Source organism: Rhinichthys klamathensis, unplaced genomic scaffold, assembly GCF_029890125.1.
Source record: "Rhinichthys klamathensis goyatoka isolate OS25496 unplaced genomic scaffold, OSU_Roscu_1.1 h1tg000006l_1, whole genome shotgun sequence".
Classification (NCBI taxonomy): domain Eukaryota; kingdom Metazoa; phylum Chordata; class Actinopteri; order Cypriniformes; family Leuciscidae; genus Rhinichthys; species Rhinichthys klamathensis.
In genome coordinates this window covers 3,433,122-3,447,358 of record NW_026606559.1, presented here as the reverse complement: position 1 = coordinate 3,447,358, position 14,237 = coordinate 3,433,122, and positions in this window count along the sequence as shown.

Genomic DNA, 14,237 nt, shown 5'->3' with positions numbered 1-14,237 from the left:
ATATACAAAAATGAAAATAATAAATAAATAAATATATATATATTTATTACGCATTATAAAAAAAAAAGCATCTGAAAAAAGCTTGGTCTTTAATCTATTTTTAAAAATTGTGATAGTTGGAGCGTTTTTAATGTTTTCTGGAAGCTGATTCCAGAGATGGACGCCAAAGTATTTAAAAGCAGCTTCCCCTTGTTTTGTTCTAACTATAGGTTTTAGTAGAAGCTGTTTATGCTGTGATCTAAGGGGTCTTGGTTGAGTATGCTGTTGAAACATATCATGAAGGTATTTAGCTCCCATCCCCTTTATTGACTTAAAAACTAGTAAAAGTGCCTTAAAATTAATCCTATGTCTAATTGGGAGCCAGTGTAAGGACTTTAAAACTGGAGTAATATGATCTATTCTTTTAGTTTTTGTAAGGATCCTGGCTACACTATTCTGTACCATTTGGAGCGGTTTTAAAGTCTTTTGGGGGAGTCCTGTTAAAAGCACATTACAATAATCAATCCTACTAGAAATAAAAGCATGTATGATCTGTAAGGTATCTGGGGTAAATCCATGACTCTGTCCTGAACGCAAATAAAGCACATTCTTCCTAAAACCCAAAGTTTTTAGGATTAATGAAAATTACTGGACTTTGGTGCCAACAAGTCTGCTCCTAACACTTTTACGACCCTGCGACACTCGCCAGAGACTAACCCTACATTCTCCCACTCACGTAGTCCAAGCTTCAAAGGAATTCCAGAGAACCCCCCCCCCTGTTGGGTGCTCAATGCACGCAGATACAAACACACACACATATATGAACTTTTACTACTCTCCTCATTTAAAGACATTTACTGAGGTATATTTGATATGTTGTTATGTTTGTCGATTGCCCAGGTCCTATGAAGGGATCTATGAGTGTGTGTTAGTTTAAAACAAACTAAAAGGGCAGTTAATTATGCTTTTAATGTAACTTTGCAATATAACTCTCCTTAAATGTCTTTCTTCCTATGTTCAGAATCCTAGTGATCTGACAAGGTCATTTATGTAATTGAACAAGCCATAAAATGTATTTTACTATGTTTTACCATCTTTGAAATGATTCTGAACAAATTCTGACTGATCGTAAAACCTGTGAATGCGGCCATAATTTAGCTTTGACAAGACAAAGAGAATTTTGCCGCCAAGAGTTTCGTTGAATGTCATTGGCCAGTTCGCACCTCAGAGGTGTGGACTCCAGTTCCTTTAAAGAGAACTGGACTCGCTCTTCCTGCCCTGTCTTCCCTCTCTGGCTGGTACCCTGGACTGCTCTTCCTCCAACATGTGACGCGCGCTTGACTCTCTCGCTCGCTCATACTCTGGACTCTCCCTTCCTTCATCATGTGACTCCTTGGTCCATCGGGACCTCGTGTTCATGCGATGACCCATCTTTCCTTTGTTTGTCTAGTTCAGTTTTATTTTCCTTTTTGTATTCTCCTTTGTTCATTCTCACCGGCGAGTGAAATGAACTTAGTTTGAATCATTTCTTTGGCAACACCTTCAACGGACGATTTGAACATCCCGCCACACGGGCGCGCCGGAAAGGACCTCTGACCGGGTCCGGAACACACGCACACACACACGAGAGAACATGATCAGCAAGTATTCGTTTCTTACCGAGATCTAAATACTGCTAAGATTGCCTGCCCTAATTAGGGTACGATTTGACTCTAGTTGTCTCTCTCTTAACGGTTCTGTGTCTGATGAATTTTGCCAAACTCACCAGCTCTCTCTCTCTCTCTCTCTTTCTATATGCATTCTCCTTCCTCGATGTTTTATTGTGTTTGTAAATACATTTATTCCTTGTAACGTTTATTAACCGTATACGTAATCACCTTTATTAAATACATATATTCATTGATTGATTCTGCCTGTGCTCATACTTCAAATCACTTAAATGTTTCGATCAGCTACAAGCTTTGAAATGGTATAATACTTTAAATAGTATTGTGACAAAACAGGAGAGCTATCTTTTACGGCCGTAAAGATATCTCTTCCTGCGAGTCTCTTAAAGGTAATTTCTCTGTGGAAATTGATGAAGATCCATGACCAGTTTGCTGGACAAACAGATTATTCGATACTAATTAATTCCAGTGAGGAGTATCCTGAGAATCTATAAATTCTAGACAATTTGCATATGAATATTGAATTATAATTCGTTATGATTTGATTATTGATAAATAAAATTGATCTATCTTGCCGATCTGTATGAATAATTGATTATACATCCATTGTATTCAGTCGTTCATAACAGATTGGCAACGTAACCCCCTTTGCCGGGTGATTTTTAACATGTATTGTTATCTGGGTCAAACCCGTATCAATAGTTATTAATTTGTAATTACTAAATATTGAATACATATTCCCCAATGGCCCAAATACTTTACAGTTTGGTGGAGAATGCGGGCACATTTTAAATTTGTTTATGAGCAATTCAGTTTCAATCTATGTGTATATTGTTATTTAGTATTGTATGCGCGTTTCGAATTGTGAGCCAAAGCGCGCAGCGCGAACTCACTGACTAAACTGAGTAAAGGCACAAAGCCGAATTCAGGTAAGCACATTAACAGCTGCTAAATATGTCTTAACATTTTAGTCACTGTTAATTGCTAAATTAAACTGCAGTTATATTAATAATATTAAAATTGCCTCTGTAAAGACGCGCTACATTTTAATATTAAAAACTCCCCTGTCCGAACGAGATTCTTCTAACAGGGTGAAGACAAGATTTAGTGAAACGATGCTCTTTCACTATTCTTAAAAAGGCCTTATAATCGTTAGATTAACGATAAACTCCTGGTTAAGCATTGACGTAGCTACTCAATTGTAAAAACCTAAAGCATATTTAATCATAGGTGCTATTTGATATATGTTATGGGAGTCGAAAAACAGATGAATAATTCCTGTTTTCTCTCGCACAACGCAGCGACGAATCCTGCTAGATGTGCTTGTAAAACATAGCACCGGAAAAATCCAACACTGAAAACATTTTTCATCATAAATGCTATTTGATAAATGTTATTTGGATCCGAAAAACAGATGCCTAATTCCTGTTGTCCACAATTTACGTGTAGTGCAGCGAAGAAATACTGCCACACACTTTTTGTGAAATATAGCACCAAAAATCCGCCGAGATTAAATTTTATGTTTGTGATCTATGCAAAAACGGGGCGTGCCCTTAGATCTGAATCACATTTAAAGCCGAGTGGTTGTAGTTCCGCTGACAAACACTGGAGGGCAGCCTTCCAGTACAGTCTCAGGTTACTTCCGCTCCGTGACATCATTCTGCGCGAACGAAAATTGCGCCATCGTGTGGGCATTCGCAAACAGGTCACTCTCTCAAATTCTCTCTTGTTTTTTTTTTCATTTTCCCTGTGATTATGAACTTTGCAGTCTAACTTTCAATACATATTCGCATTGAAAATCTTTGCTTGTGTTAATATTGTTGAACGTTAGATAGTTCTCCTGCCTCTGAATGTTTGTACTTGGCTTGAGTTTGATTCAAACAAGATTTGGATTAAAATTTAAAGCGGAGTCTCAGCCTCAGACTCAGCCACTGTTTGACCCACTTAGAGGGAAGTAAGCCATCCAATGGCCGTCTCCTGCTAAGTCGGTTCGCAGCTGTCGAGTCTCTTCACTCTCTCTTTTCAATTCTGTTTTGAATCACTTATTGCTACTTCTCTCTTTGGATTATTTCATAATTATTAATCATACCTTGCAGTAATCTTGATTATTATCAGAGATAATTCTGATCTTCAACTTTCGGTACACGCTTATTTAAATTGAGTTTAACAAGTTTAAATTTTAATTTAAATTAAGTTTGTCTATTCAGCCATCTGATCTATTATCAGATATAATTCTGATCTTGAACTTCCTTTACACGCTTATTTGAATTTGGTTCAAACAACTTTGAATTTAAATTTAAATTAAGGTGGCTGATTCAACCAGGTTAACGACAGAGAGGAAGTGCGTCCCCTTGTGGCGAAAACCCACTACTACGGTACACCTCCTCCTGCGTTCAGCCTGCTCTTTAGTTCTACCTTTCTCTCTTGATTATTTCATAATTATTAATGATACTTCATTGCTATCATTGGTGATTATCGGATATTATTCTGATTTTCCTTTTAATTTTTCTTACATGCTTATTTAAATTTGATTTAACCTTCGTTGAATTTGATTTGAATTAAGTTTGTCCATTCAAGTCAGGTGGGCCACCACTGAGGAAGTACGTACCCTTGTGGCACAAACACGCTACGACAGCCTGCTTCCTCCGTGTTTCATCTGGCTTTCCTTATTCTCTATTTTCTCTTTTGGGTTAGGTCATTTTGATAATTACCAACATTATCATAATTTCCTTTTGTTTATTATTATTTAGTAAAGCCTTTGCCTTTATTTCTACACACATAATTACTCAATTTGGATAAACAAGAAAGCCTTAATTCACTTTAAGTTTCACTTGCTAAATCCTGTTCTGTATTTGTACATAGAATTCCCTAGGGCACTGTGGTGATTCGACAGGCATCTCTGGTTGGTTTCCGGCAAGCTGGTTTGTCTGACCGGCGTTACCGACGCGGACCGTGAGTGAGTCTCGGACTTTTCTGTCTCTTTCCATTTGGTGCGACACATGAACTGTGTCATCAGCAATCTGGCACTCCAAAGTCGCAGATTGTTTGAGAGAAACGCACCTTGGTACAGATGAACAGAGAGGCCCGGGGACACGGCGGTTGAGTGTGGGGACGACGGAAGGATTAACCACGACGCTGGCTCCAACCAGAGTGACCGCAAGTCACCCAGGCAAACTAAATAAGGTAAAACCCATCTGGATAGCAGGCTCAGGCCTCGTTATCCCCTGCAACACTCTCTGTGTTAGTATATCTCCCATTTCATTACAGACCTATTAATTTGTTTTGTTTCATTTTACTGCAATCTTTTCTATCTCGCTATTTTTCCGTTCTGTTGTGATTTGTTTCTTTCAGTTCACCTAGAAACAGAGCCTATGAGAGACACGAAGGACAGCTAAATAACAGATCGACCACTGAGCAGCTAGCGTCACCACGTGACTCCCTAGGCTGCCGCCCTGTCAAAATCTTTATTTAGGCCCTGCGCTGACCTACGCAAATTGTCCCAATCTAACTGTCTGCATCAGTTAGCCAAAATTATCATAGACGGCATAGCCCGTATTAGCATAATTTGTTAACGGTAGAACGAACTTGCCTTGGTCTCTTTGTGTGTGTGCTGTGTTTCTCTCGCCCACAGTGAGCCAGTATGTCCCGTGCCTCCAGTCCCGCAGCCCACTGGGACAACCTCGACACATGGCTGACAGCCATGACGGCTACCTTCCTGCCCGAGGAAGCTGGTGACTCAGAGCCCCTGAGCCAAGAGCAGCTGGACGTCGACTTGGACAAGCTGATGGAACACGATCCAACCCAGAGCTACCAATACAAAGACTGGGCCAAAATCGTTGGACATCTCGCTCACACACTTGTCAACCAGGCACGGCTCAGCGAAAGACACGGCATCAACCTGGAGCAGGAAGCCGCAACGCTAAAGCTTTAAGTGGAGGAGGCCCGGAGGAACCAAACCCACGCTCAGTCTCGTCTGGACCAGCTACTCCTTGAGACCCACGACCAGCGCGGGAAAAAGGATGCAACAGACCCAGAGCTACAAGAAAAAGTGGAAAAACTCCAAAAAGCCCTGTCTGATCTTCGTCTGGACACAGACCAAAGAGAGCAGTCGGAGAAAGAAAGCAGAGAGGAACTCGACAAGAAACTCCGACATGGTGAAGCTCTCCTTGCAAGAGCAGAGACTGAACTAAAAGAAAGAGACACTAAAGCCAAGGCCTGCAAAAAACACTTGCAAGCGGCCCAAGCTAAAATCCACGAGCTTGTTCAGCAGAGACACAATCTCGAAAAGGAACTTTACATTGTCCGCACAGAGCTGAAACACTCGTATAGACTGCAGAGTGACCGGGAAGGGGAAACACACACCACACAGTTTCCCCTGACCAGCCGGTCCGCATCTTTCAGCCAAGAGCTAAGAGCTGAAAAGGGGGGCGAAAGTCCACCGTTCAAGACACCACTAGCCAGCGCACAAGAACCCCCGCCAGCAGCAAGGAGAGGGGCCTTCAAGAGAACCCCTGCCCCTAACCACGGCACAGCCCCCAAAGAACTTGACAAGCTGGCCAGACACATCCCTACGTTCACTCCGAACCCTGCAGGAGGCCACGACGTGCATGCCTACCTGCAAGACATTGACTTTCACTTACAAACTGTCACCAACGCGACCGCTTGGGACAGATTGTACCTGCTAAGAATTACGTCCAGTCGTGATGTGCGCAGCTTCCTTGACCGTCAAACAGAGACTATCAAAACGGACTACCAGCAGCTGCAACAAGCTTTGATCCGTGAATTCTCTGATCCAGAATCAGACCAAGGGTTGTTCACCGCCTTGGACCTACAGCAGGCCCGACTTGAAACCCCACAGACCTACTACAGCCGACTCCGACAAGCCTACTTCGGAGCACGGAACCAGCCCTATATGGAAGAGGATGTCAATTTCAGAACTTTGTTCCTTCGAAATCTGCATCCCACAGTGAGTCATCACTTAGGCATCCTGGCCCGTCCCCGTAGCATGTCTACCCAACAGCTACGAGACTTGGCCCACAAAGCTCACATTAAGCAAAATATTGTGTCCAAAAAGACTTTGAAAGACCACACAATCTACTCTGTCTCTGAACACTACTCAGAGCTGCCTCTAGAGGGCGCCCCACGACACCACAGCCCTTTTCACAGAGAGTCAGAACCGTTCCAGGCCAACAGAGGGCAGCACAACTGTGATGGTGCGTGTCTTAGACACCAGAGCGAGCGCTCTGAAAGATTCTGGGAAACCAGCCGGCGACCCAGAAATAGCCGACCCCCATCACCAAGAACCCCAAGCCCAGAAAACAGGCCATGGAGCCCCTCTCGACATGCCACCGACGAGCCCAGGTCTGAGCCCACATCAGATAGAAATCGTATGGCCCCGTCAGAGACGGCGGAGATCCTGAAGGTGCTGAAAGAGCTTCTTCACAGGAAACTTCACAAGGGACACAGGAAGGATGAGCCCGACGTCTTGTGTCTAAGCGTAAGACCAAGCACCCTGAACACTGCTCGTCGGCCACAGGCCACAGAGCCAGCTGTCACATCACAAAGTGACAGCATCATCCAGCCACCTCAGCTGACAGCTGCACTTCCTGAGCATGACATCACAGTTTCCCACAACTGGGTCCAACACCACAAAGGACCAGGAAAGGCTGTTTTGGTTAACTGCCTCCGCAGCGAACCACCCGAGACCAGCCCTAACCACCCATTGATCACCACAACAGCCCCAATGCCAAAACTTCTGGGGACCTTATTCGAAAAGGGGGTGGCCCGGAAACTGTTCCTTGCTGTCACGCTGGAAAAGGAGGTGAGGCTTGAAGCCCTGGTCGACACGGGCTCAGACCTCACTTTGATTTCAGCTGAACTTTTTGAAAGACTCAGATTCAAAGCTAAGAGACAAGATCAAACTCTCACATCTCAAACGTGTGAGCTGACTGTGCAGTCATACAGCCAGAGCGACATTCGGCTCGAACAGGTAGCTCTCATTCACCTGACAATTGGTCCTATGTGGTTAATCCACCCGGTGTACATCTCACCAATGGACACTTACCCACTTCTAATTGGCAAAGACCTGCTAGATCGCTTTGAGCCTTTACTGGACTTCAAACAGCTGAAAGTTTGGGCTCAAGTTCAGGAACCTCTCCCCCTCCCATCAGACAGGTCACCTGTGCCAGACTGTCAGGTCACAGAGGTCACGAGAACTCCCGCAGAGCCAGACTTCAAGGTCACCAAGGTCACGGGAACTCCCGCAGCCAGCCATGAAGACACAGCCTCAGCACCACATGAAGGTTTGAATTCGCTACCCTGCACCTTCCAGCTCACCAATGACAATTCAATGCCCACTATGAGAAATCACCTCTCATACCCCTCCAACCACCCACGCAAGGCGTCTGAACAAACAGACAACCGGTGCCCCAGACCACTGCAGTTCACCAAGCACATGCTGCAAAGGGACGTCATCGGACGAAAAGGGGGACTGTAAGGTATCTGGGGTAAATCCATGACTCTGTCCTGAACGCAAATAAAGCACATTCTTCCTAAAACCCAAAGTTTTTAGGATTAATGAAAATTACTGGACTTTGGTGCCAACAAGTCTGCTCCTAACACTTTTACGACCCTGCGACACTCGCCAGAGACTAACCCTACATTCTCCCACTCACGTAGTCCAAGCTTCAAAGGAATTCCAGAGAACCCCCCCCTGTTGGGTGCTCAATGCACGCAGATACAAACACACACACATATATGAACTTTTACTACTCTCCTCATTTAAAGACATTTACTGAGGTATATTTGATATGTTGTTATGTTTGTCGATTGCCCAGGTCCTATGAAGGGATCTATGAGTGTGTGTTAGTTTAAAACAAACTAAAAGGGCAGTTAATTATGCTTTTAATGTAACTTTGCAATATAACTCTCCTTAAATGTCTTTCTTCCTATGTTCAGAATCCTAGTGATCTGACAAGGTCATTTATGTAATTGAACAAGCCATAAAATGTATTTTACTATGTTTTACCATCTTTGAAATGATTCTGAACAAATTCTGACTGATCGTAAAACCTGTGAATGCGGCCATAATTTAGCTTTGACAAGACAAAGAGAATTTTGCCGCCAAGAGTTTCGTTGAATGTCATTGGCCAGTTCGCACCTCAGAGGTGTGGACTCCAGTTCCTTTAAAGAGAACTGGACTCGCTCTTCCTGCCCTGTCTTCCCTCTCTGGCTGGTACCCTGGACTGCTCTTCCTCCAACATGTGACGCGCGCTTGACTCTCTCGCTCGCTCATACTCTGGACTCTCCCTTCCTTCATCATGTGACTCCTTGGTCCATCGGGACCTCGTGTTCATGCGATGACCCATCTTTCCTTTGTTTGTCTAGTTCAGTTTTATTTTCCTTTTTGTATTCTCCTTTGTTCATTCTCACCGGCGAGTGAAATGAACTTAGTTTGAATCATTTCTTTGGCAACACCTTCAACGGACGATTTGAACATCCCGCCACACGGGCACGCCGGAAAGGACCTCTGACCGGGTCCGGAACACACGCACACACACACTAGAGAACATGATCAGCAAGTATTCGTTTCTTACCGAGATCTAAATACTGCTAAGATTGCCTGCCCTAATTAGGGTACGATTTGACTCTAGTTGTCTCTCTCTTAACGGTTCTGTGTCTGATGAATTTTGCCAAACTCACCAGCTCTCTCTCTCTCTCTCTTTCTATATGCATTCTCCTTCCTCGATGTTTTATTGTGTTTGTAAATACATTTATTCCTTGTAACGTTTATTAACCGTATACGTAATCACCTTTATTAAATACATATATTCATTGATTGATTCTGCCTGTGCTCATACTTCAAATCACTTAAATGTTTCGATCAGCTACAAGCTTTGAAATGGTATAATACTTTAAATAGTATTGTGACAAAACAGGAGAGCTATCTTTTACGGCCGTAAAGATCGTCTCTTCCTGCGAGTCTCTTAAAGGTAATTTCTCTGTGGAAATTGATGAAGATCCATGACCAGTTTGCTGGACAAACAGATTATTCGATACTAATTAATTCCATTGAGGAGTATCCTGAGAATCTATATATTCTAGACAATTTGCATATGAATATTGAATTATAATTCGTTATGATTTGATTATTGATAAATAAAATTGATCTATCTTGCCGATCTGTATGAATAATTGATTATACATCCATTGTATTCAGTCGTTCATAACAGATTGGCAACGTAACCCCCTTTGCCGGGTGATTTTTAACATGTATTGTTATCTGGGTCAAACCCGTATCAATAGTTATTAATTTGTAATTACTAAATATTGAATACATATTCCCCAATGGCCCAAATACTTTACAGATCTTTTCAAGGTCGTCCTTAGACATAAATGTAAGTTTATTGATATTTTTAAGATGAAAATATGCTGATTTTGTGATTGTTTTTATGTGACTATTAAAAATTTGATTATTATCTATTAGGACACCAAGGTTTCTTACCACTTCCTTTGCTATTAAGCCCTTTTTTTCGAGCAGGGCAGAGATTTTAAATTTTTCCTCATTTCTTCCAAAAACGATAACCTCAGTTTTATTTTTATTAAGCTGGAGAAAGTTCTGTGACATCCAAGTATCTATTTCTTCAATGCACTGACAGAGAGTTTCAATGGGGGTGTAGTCATTAGGCATTAGAGGTAAATAAATTTGTGTCATCAGCATAACTGTGGTAGGAGATTGAATTTTTCTTTATAAGTTTACCAAGTGGTAGCATGTAAAGATTGAATAGAGGACCCAAAATTGAGCCCTAGGGAACTCTACAGGACAAAGATGTTAGTATTGAGGAACAATTTCCAATTTTAACAATAAAACTCCTATCACTAAGATACGATTTTAGCCAGCTGATCACAACACCAGTGAAGCCAACCCAATGTTCCAGTCGATGAAGCAATATATAATGGTCTACAGTGTCGAAAGCTGCACTAAGATCCAATAATACTAAGATGGATGCCTTGCCTGCATCTATATTTAACCGGATGTCACTTGTGACTTTAGCAAGAGCTGTTTCTGTGCTATGGTGGGTCCGGAAACCTGACTGAAAATTGTCAAGGCAGTTGTTAAGTGTTAAAAAGGATGTTAATTGATTAAAAACAATTTTTTCAATGATTTTGCCAATGAATGGTAGGTTTGAAATCGGCCTGTAGTTGCTTAATATAGATGTGTAAGTTATTCTTTTTGAGAAGTGGTTTTATAACAGCAGTCTTCAGAGATTTAGGAAATGTGCCCATTTGTAAGGATGAATTTATGATGTTAAGCAGTTCTGGTGCTAGAATATGAAGAACAGATTTAAAAAAAGTGGTGGGTAAAATATCTAGTGTACAAGTGGAAGAGGTGAGGCTTTGTACTGTTTTATTAAGTGTTTCAATATCAATCAAACTAAAGTTAGCCATCCTGTTTAATGTTCCTGTAGTTATTTGTTCTGGTTGCATGATATGCTTTTCATGTATTATGTTCAGTCTAATTTGATCAATTTTAGATAAAAAAAACCCCCGCAAACTCATTGCATTTTATGGTTGAGATGAATTCAGGTTGCAGTTTTTGCGGGGGAATTGTCAGTTTTTCCACTGTCGAGAAAATAACTCGAGCATGATTTATGTTTTGATTGATAATGTTAGAAAAGAACGACTGTTACCTTAAGATCGCTTTTTGTTTTACACGGCCACAGTTAATATATTATCATTATTATTTTATCATTGTATTATTATTCCCCAACAGACCAAGCATTCCTCTAGAATGGCATGTACAACAAATTCATAAGGTAAATTTGTAAATAATAAATAAGCTTAGGGATTTTCTATTTAAAATCAATTACATTTTCCACCAGTAGTGGGCTCTTGCTCAATGAAAGCAAATATGTACATCAGAGTCAACAGAAGTTAGTGTGGGAAGACCATAAAAAAAATGTAAGTGGAACACAGCCAAAGTCCATAACCTGAAATGCGTGTGTCACAAGGAAACATCACAATTGTGTACTGTTGTGGCTAATCCAGGGCCACAACAGTAAAATAATATTTTCGCGTTCAATCCAAAATTAAGCTTTGTGGAGCTGTGGATTAGCAGGATGCAGCGTGGCTGTAGAACACTGGTGTTGGAAATACTGGGGGAGATTTTGTTCTCTAAAGCAGAACCCTGCAAGCTGACAAGACCCTGAAATCAAACTGTTTAATCTACGATTTATTCAGTGTTTGTTACAGCACAAATATAACATTTGAATGCAAGGTTTTTAGCCGATTTGTCATGTTTTGTACCTGTAAATGTGTGAACCCCATGACTCAAATCCTCCTTTAAGAAAGCCTGATTCTAGTAATGCAACTGCAGCCATAGCAGTACACTTTAAGATCAGTCCATTTTAAGATCAGAATAGTTAGAATTATGAGACCGTGTATGTTTTCGCAACAGAAATGATATTTGTTTTGATAGCTCTTTAGTGGATGGATGGAATCTAGCAGTTGGTTTGTTCAGATTCATGTTCAGCAATAACAACCTCAAGTGTTCATCTACATCCAGGCAAGACATCCTGGAATTCTTCATAGGCTGTTCAGAATATGCCAAAAACAAATAATCATTTACTTTTAATGGGTGTCAGTTCGTGGAGGGTACTAAGAAAATGGATCACCTGGCCAAGCAGATCCTATAAAGGTTTACCAACCTGCAAAGAGAATACAATCAACCCTGTTCATTTAGTATTGCCACCCCAACAATAGGTAAAAAAACAAAACAAGGCTTAGGCTGCGTTACAGTACAAAATTGTCATAACTTCCCTCCGTCTCCTTCACTCGGATATACGTCATTGCTTATGTTGTATGAGTGCCCACTACTGGCGGAACCTTTGCTTTTTAAAAAAAAAATAATTAATATATCATTGAGTTGTTTGTGGTGGGGTAAATTAAACACAATATGCGTTGATGTCGCAATCGTGTTGCGTTGTGGTATAAGCTGCCTGAAGTGTACATATGAAGAAGACTCGCTCTCTCTGTCAAACTCGAGGGAGCGAGGGTCTGTCCATATAAACTTCCCTCGTCCACTTCACGAAGTGGAACGCACTTCAAAATGGCGGCAGGTCCAGTCTAAAAGTGGACTGGAACGCAGCCCTGGTTTCAGAGACAGGTCTAAGGATTAGGCCTTAGTTTAATTAGGACAATTAAGTTGCTTTAATAAATGTACCAGTGAAAAAACATAGGTGTGCATCTTGAGACAAAACAATGGCACTGACATTTTTATGTCTGTGCAAGTTGCTTTCAGTTAAAACAGCTCAAACATGCATTTTAGCCCAGGATTATTCTTAAACCTTGAATGTCTAATTCCAGGGCTTATGCCTGTCTCATACAACTTGACCCAGGGACCTAGACAACTACAACCCTAGCCTTTACCCATTTGAGTAAATAACAGATGTTGTGATGTCTTTCGGACATCTTTTCAACAATTTTTCAAGGCAAAAACACATTACTGGTAATGCCACCATGGCTTTCGTTGCAGTGGCAGTTGTAGCTGCTCTACATTGGTGGAAGCGCAGAAATGTTTATTGATACATGAAACTATCCAAAGAACAATCTACCAATTGTTATGCCTTTCTCCCCCAATGAGGAGCTGGGCCCAGAAGAATCATCCCTATGGACATGAATAATAAGACCTGAAGCAGATAGTTGGCTCTGTGTTTCTTAGTATGTGAGAGAGATATTGACTGCTAAGCAAAGTTTTATTAAACCACTCACACTGAGCCTTGGTGTGTGTCTTTTGGACCCAGTAATGATCACATAACTACTGGTTTACAGCACTGCCTGAATTCTTGCACTGACTAATGAATTTGTGCAGATACCCCAAAAGTATATACACTCACGGACTAGCACTCCAGCACACAGTGACTCCCCACTAGAGACTCTGCGAATGATCAAACATGGTGAAGTCTGTTGCTGGGATTTGGTTGGGTTGCAAAGCCAGAAGATGCATAGGTTTTCCTAGCACTAAAGTCACTATGAAATCTCCCCGCAGCGAAGAGCAGTCAGTCACTCACCCATGTCGAAAGGGAAGAGGAAACAAAAGTGATCATCAGCATCGCCAAGAATAAAGAATTGTGGAAACATATTGTCGAGCTCCATACCAGGGGACCCGACCGATGATGATGATGATGATGATGATGATGATGAAATCAAAATGGACTTTTTTGTTTGTTTGTTGGAATAATGCAGTATTAATTATAATTTTTTTATCAATATCAATTCAATTCAATGTGCCCTTATAATCTTTAATAAAAGTAACTTCCTCTCCCTCTTGCAACAACATCTCTTCACTGATGACGTGTTTACTGGCGCAGGAGTGGTCGACAACCTGTCACTCACAAGAGATCGCAGCAAGAGCAAATGACAATGAGCTACAATCAAGCCAATGTTGATGCTTTAATGCTAATTGCATTTAGTTCACGTTACAAAGTGATATTGATGACACTGTTTTAATATCTGTGTTGAATGATTTGGACAGTCTTGGGCTTCATCAACAGAGTGTGACTAAATTGATAGAGTGGTGTGTGAATAATGCTC